The sequence below is a fragment of the Protobothrops mucrosquamatus genome, unplaced genomic scaffold, assembly GCF_001527695.2.
Source record: "Protobothrops mucrosquamatus isolate PMUCROS unplaced genomic scaffold, P.Mucros_1.0 scaffold1292, whole genome shotgun sequence".
Lineage (NCBI taxonomy): Eukaryota > Metazoa > Chordata > Lepidosauria > Squamata > Viperidae > Protobothrops > Protobothrops mucrosquamatus.
The window spans coordinates 376,382-382,357 of NW_015387495.1; positions in this window are offsets into that span (position 1 = coordinate 376,382).

Here is a 5,976-nt window from a genome sequence, read left to right on the forward strand (position 1 = left end):
TCCCTTCCTTGTTTATTTTTCCGTCACCAACAACAATGTGCTGAAAAATTGTAACAAACTTGAAAGCTTGCAACTAAAACTATGATTGGCTCCACAGAGGTAATAGTGTGTTTTGTATTGTTGCTGTTTTCCTCATGATCATCATGGTAACAAATATGTTTTAAGAAAAAGGAAATGGAACCTTAGGTTTATAGTTGTGTTTAACTCCGGGAAGATGCTCAGAAAAATGTTGAAGTGGAAAGATAGTAAGAACAGATAGTGTTGCAGCTGAAAGTTGTAAATTCAGTTTTAAGCATGAAGTTGTTCTTGTTTACCTCCTTATCCCATTGGTGGAAAAAGAAAGGGATTCTTGGTTTTTAGGATCAAAGGGCTGCCCCTCCCCTCTTGAAATTTTAAGGGGAACAATCAAACTAGCAAGCAATTAAAAGACTTGAGTCTCAAGAGTGACTTGGATTGCCATGTGCATGAGATGATTGGTGCTATTGAAAGCTGGCTAATCTCAGCTACACAAACTGTAATGTCACAGTCTTAATTTAACTTCAGCTGAATTTAACAGGACATATTTCCAACTGTCCACGTATAGCTTTGTCTATTAATGTATTATGAGTTTTACTTTTGATGGCATTTGGATTTTCCATCTAGCCACTTCCACGGGAAGGCTTGGCATTGATTCAATAGCAGGTCTGAACTTCGCTGACCCCACAATATTGCCTGAATTCAGAAGCTGAGCTGTGTGTAGTCTAAATCACGCCAAAGCCATTTTTCTTTATGCAGCAGTGATGGCCTGCAAAACTTGTAAACTGTCCATTTTCTCTTTGGAGGGATCTCCTGTCTCACCCATCCTCTCTTCTAACTTTCAGCCATTCTAACAGATTCTCTGAGGAATGCTAGTTTGGTTTAACAGTAATAAAATGGGCAAGAGTCCATCCTCCTTCCACATGCTTTCCACAAGGACCTTTGTATAAGTTTAGTAACCGTTTGCTTCTATTTTTTTATTTCCCCCCCTTTTGTGTGGTGTGTAGTATGGGACATGAGGAGATATTGTTCACTGCAGTGCAGAGAACAGTCTGTGGAACTCTCTTTGCAAGAAATTTATGGTTTCTGCAATGTGTTTGGTTTAGAACATTTAACTTTTCCTTCCCCTTTCCTACTTACTTTGCTTGTATGCCACCCATTCCTGGAGGTTTTGTGTGGCTAAAGCATCAACATAAACTACTACCCAGAAACCCCAAGGACATATAAAAATAGCCCAATCAGAAAATATAAAACCCAGGACATCACAGTGCTATGCTCCTGTGAACCTCAACTTCAGTTGTAAAACACCCTTTTCCTGTGCAAGAAGGAACAGGTCTTTTAATATTTCCCTGAAACTGCTAAAAAGGGTAAAACTGACAGGAACTCTTCTAGGAGAAAGCTTTATAAGAAGAGGAGGAAAGGAATGGAAATGCTCACTTTCAACATCCCATCATGTAACAATCCCACAGGGAAACGTCCTGGAGGGAATTGCCCCTGCTTGACCAGATTAGACTGGCAGATGAATACGGGAGAAGGCAGTCCTTCAGATAACCCATCATGCCCAGGCGGCTGCATTTTGTTCTAATTATAGCTTCCCAATGTTGTCCAGGGATACTCTCATGTGCAGCACCTGACTGCCAAGGGTCCAAATAATTAGTTTCCTCTAGGACTCTTTACAGTTGCAGGGCCACTTTTTTCCTCATTTTGGCCTTTACCACAACCCAGGTTAGAAGCATCCGAGAAAGCACTTGTTGCCACACTGAAGATGTGCTGCCTTCATAGTTATCTATGGGGTTTTACTAGAAGAAAAATAATGGCTTTGGTGATCAGGAAGTGTAATGATATGTGGGAATGACTTGGGAAGTCAGGGCAAAGAGACACAGCCAAGGGAACAGTCGGATAAAAGGCAACAGAGCCCTCAGCAGGATTGTGGAAGGGAAAGAGGTTCATAATGATGATGATGATGATGATGATGATGATGATGATGATGATGACGGAAGGGACCTTGGAGGTCATCGAATCCAACCCCCTGCTCAGGGAGGAAACCCTACACCATTTCAGACAAATGGCTGTCCAGTCTCTTCTTAAAAACTTCCGATGTTGGAGCATTCACCGCTCCTGGAGGCAGGTTGTTCCACTGGTTAATTGTTCTGTCAGGAAGTTTCTCCTTAGTTCTAGGTTGCTTCTTTCCTTGATTAGTTTCCATCCGTTGCTTCTTGTCCTGCCCTCAGGCGCTTTGGAGAATAGCTTGACTCCCTCTTCTTTGTGGCAGCCCCTGAGGTATTGGAACACTGCTATAGTTTCTTAGGCTGTAAAGGGGAGAGGGCAGTATGGAGGTGTAATTTTAGACTTGCAAATGTAGCATTTACAATACTCATCTAATTATGATTGGTCTACCTCACAAGGCTGACAGGCAGTTCCAACGGCAGTTCAAATTTTGAGGCAATCATGGTGGTCCTGAGTTAGCAATTTAACTCCCTTTTTTGGGTTATTTCAGGACTAGCAGTAGCTTGCATGGGGTACTGACCAAATGACACCCCCCTGTTAGATGAAAGGAGAGAACCGACTGACCGCATCTTCGTTGTGTTCTTAGCATTTTCAAAGTTGACAAGAATAAAAAGAATCAGCCAGGCCGGTTCAGTGGTCAGAAGAGTACACTGGGGCTGTGCAAGGATTTCAAAAGGGGCTTCACAGAGTATCTTACTACAAGTGGAGCAACCTTCACCAAAGCTTTGAGACAACTGCTCCAGAAGGCTCAGAATAGCTGCTTTCAGAACTTTCCTAGATTGCCTCTGCATGTTTGTCAGGGGTGGAGATGCACAAAGAAATGGGACATGGCTGCCTTGCCATCCATAGGCATAGGTTCCCCCTTGGCGCAGACCAAGAATAAATTAGCCTTGCAGATAAGGCCACAGATGAATTATAACATAGCAGTAATGTGGGAGAAGGAAAGAAAGGGAGGTGCCAGCACTTCTCTCTCCTCCCCATTCCTTTCTCTTTTTGCTCCCAATTGCTTCAGGGCACTCAAGAGTCTGAACTCTCTCCCCGCTGGGGACCTCCATTGCCTTGTGGTTCAAATATCTTTTTTAATACTCCTGAGATACGTGCATGCACAACTCCCTCTCTTAGGCTCAGCTTCTTCTCCAGAGGAATGCTGTAAATGATTGTTCCACAATGCCTCTTTGGAGCTGGAGGACATGGAGACTTTCCACTAGTGAGAACTGCTTCTCCCACTCTGATCTTTGACAATTCCCCATCTACAGAAACCAAGATGCCATATTATCTTCACTTCAAAAATAACCGTGATTATTATAACAGGGATGAAGCTGGCAGTTCTGTGGGAGAAGTATCAGATATATAGCAGTGCCTGCAAAAAGTGCTTTAAGCAAATTCATAGCTTGCTTTCCCAGCCCACAGAATAACCTAACTTGTAGAGTTGCCATAGGATAAGACTTTTTATTCCCTCTTAAAACTATCCTAATACTGTACTGAAGCACATCAAAAAGTAGCCTACTGAGTATTGACTTGCACATACCCAGATAAGCACAAGAAAAACAGGAAATGCAGCACACTGTTTCAAATTACAATTACATAGTTTAAGAGTTCTGTTCAAAAAAGTTTGCTGATAACAATTTGCTTAGAGAAATTCACACAGACTTTTAAACATACTTTTATAAAGCAGATTTCATAGTGTAAGAAAGTACAGTATAACATTGGTTGCGTTTATATTTAAAGTTTTTAAATACAAAATTTCAAATGCAAAATTTTGTTCGATCCCATTAATTTATTTGCTGAACAAGAATTGCTCTTTTAAATTGGACAGTTAAAAAGAAACAAAAATAATTTTACTTTTCATGTCCCTTATCTGTCTATCATTTGCACGTTGCATTTTTTATTATTTTATTTTGGTTTTTTGCCCCTATTTTTTGGAAACTGAAGATCTTAGTTGTTGAATCAAAGCTTACACAATTATCCTAGAAAATTAACTTTACCCTTTTGTTGTTAACAAATTAAACATACAAAGTAGCTGAAACAATGCTAATAGTATATCAGTATGTATACTTCTTAACCTTAATTCTTGTCTGGTGTTCCATTCTAACTAACAGATTCCCACTTCTACTAAATTTTTCCTTAGATTAGATTGCATGTCTTCCCACAATGAGATTTGGATTCACATGAGCCTCTAAAAGATGAATTATTATGACTGCATTTTTGTATACTACAGAATGATCATATCTGTACACATATTGCAACCATTTCTGGACGTGATATAGGCTGAAATATGAAAATCTAATATAGAACAAAGTTTTTATATATAACTTGAGAGTTAGAAAATTATGCATAAGAATATACATATACTCACTTATTCACAACAAACCAGCCCTCTGTGCCTTATAGTTTCTTATAGGGAATTGATCATGGGATTTGGAGTGTTCAGATACATGGCCCTGTTTGGCTCCCCTATTGGAAAACTTTCTTTCTAAAATTATCTTTCCCCCCTGCAGATTTAACTGTTTTCCAAAAGACAGCCTAGCTCTGAGTTGGCTGGATCTCTTGAAATACAAACAATGCTCCCAGAGGGAAGCTTATTTGTTTTTTCAATCAGTCCTAGCGGATCCTTCATTACTGGGTGGAGTAAGTTGAAAGAGGAGCATTATAAGAAGATGAAACACATTCAAATATTATGGGGAAACAAATTATCAGAGCTCCATGTATCTCCCAAGACCTTGCTTTGATCCAACGCTTATACAGACCTTCAGGGAAAACAACATCCTTTGCAGCCACTTCCAGTTCAAGCCCTTACTAATCTACCAGCGTTTTGTGCTTTACTAATAACTATCTTCCTTCTTTAAACATAAATAATTAGCTGCTTGTTTTTGAAAATGTGCTATGTTTTTACAACAGCTTCCCCAAAACTGGTGCCTTTCGTTTACATTGGGACTAAAGATCCTTAAGTACAAAACATCTGGAGAGCAGTAGGCACAAGCAGTAGTGGTTTAGAAAAGGCAAAAGCAAGCATTCATTTTTTTTGACTGGCATGCTCTAAAATATAACTTGAAAGACTGAAGAAGCCCAAGAGATCCCTACCCCACCTGATTTTAATTTATTTTTAGATCATAAGGGAAAAAGGGAGACAGGGCAACTGTGATGCTGAGAACCAGCCTCCACCATCATTTGTACCACAGGAATGCTACTGAGTCCACATAAGCCTCACATATATTCTTGGGAAATAAAAGTTAGAGGTAGAAGTATGTACTGGTAGCTATCTAGAAAAAAACGATAAAGGAAAACTGAGATAAGAGAAAGTAAGATAAGGGAAGGAAGAACATTGTGGCTTCAAAATCTAAGGGAGTGGTTTGGACAAAACTCAGCAGCACTTTTTTGTGTGGCTGCTGATAAAAACAGGATTGCCAACATGATCGCCAACGTCCGATAACGGATATGGCACAAGAAGAAGAAGAAGATGGGAAGCTGAAGCATAGTGAGAGAACTTCAACAGCTTGTCTTCTAGTAAAAAGGTGCTGCATGAATGACGATGACAACAATGGCAGCCATTTGGTAAATAGGCAAACAGCCACCAGGCCATACCACAATGATTTCAGGAGAGCAAGCAAAATGTTTGCCTACATGAAGGAGGCTATAATGACCTGTTAAGGAGTTTATTTAATGAGAGGTGATTGGATAGTAGATGTTTGATGCACTTTTTGTTTTATTTCCCACATGTTGTCAGCTAACAGAAATATACAAAACCTTTACAGTATATACTGGCAGGGCTTTTTTTCAGCCGGAACGCGGCGGAACCGCGTTCCGGCACCTTTTTCCGGGCCGGCCGCACCGGAAATAGCCCCTCCCACACCGGAAATAGCCCCTCCCAAATTTTACTTGCATTCCTGTTCTCTAAAGGGGCGGTCCTAGGGTTTGATGAGGGCGTGGCCAGGTTTGAGTTCCGCCACCTTTTCT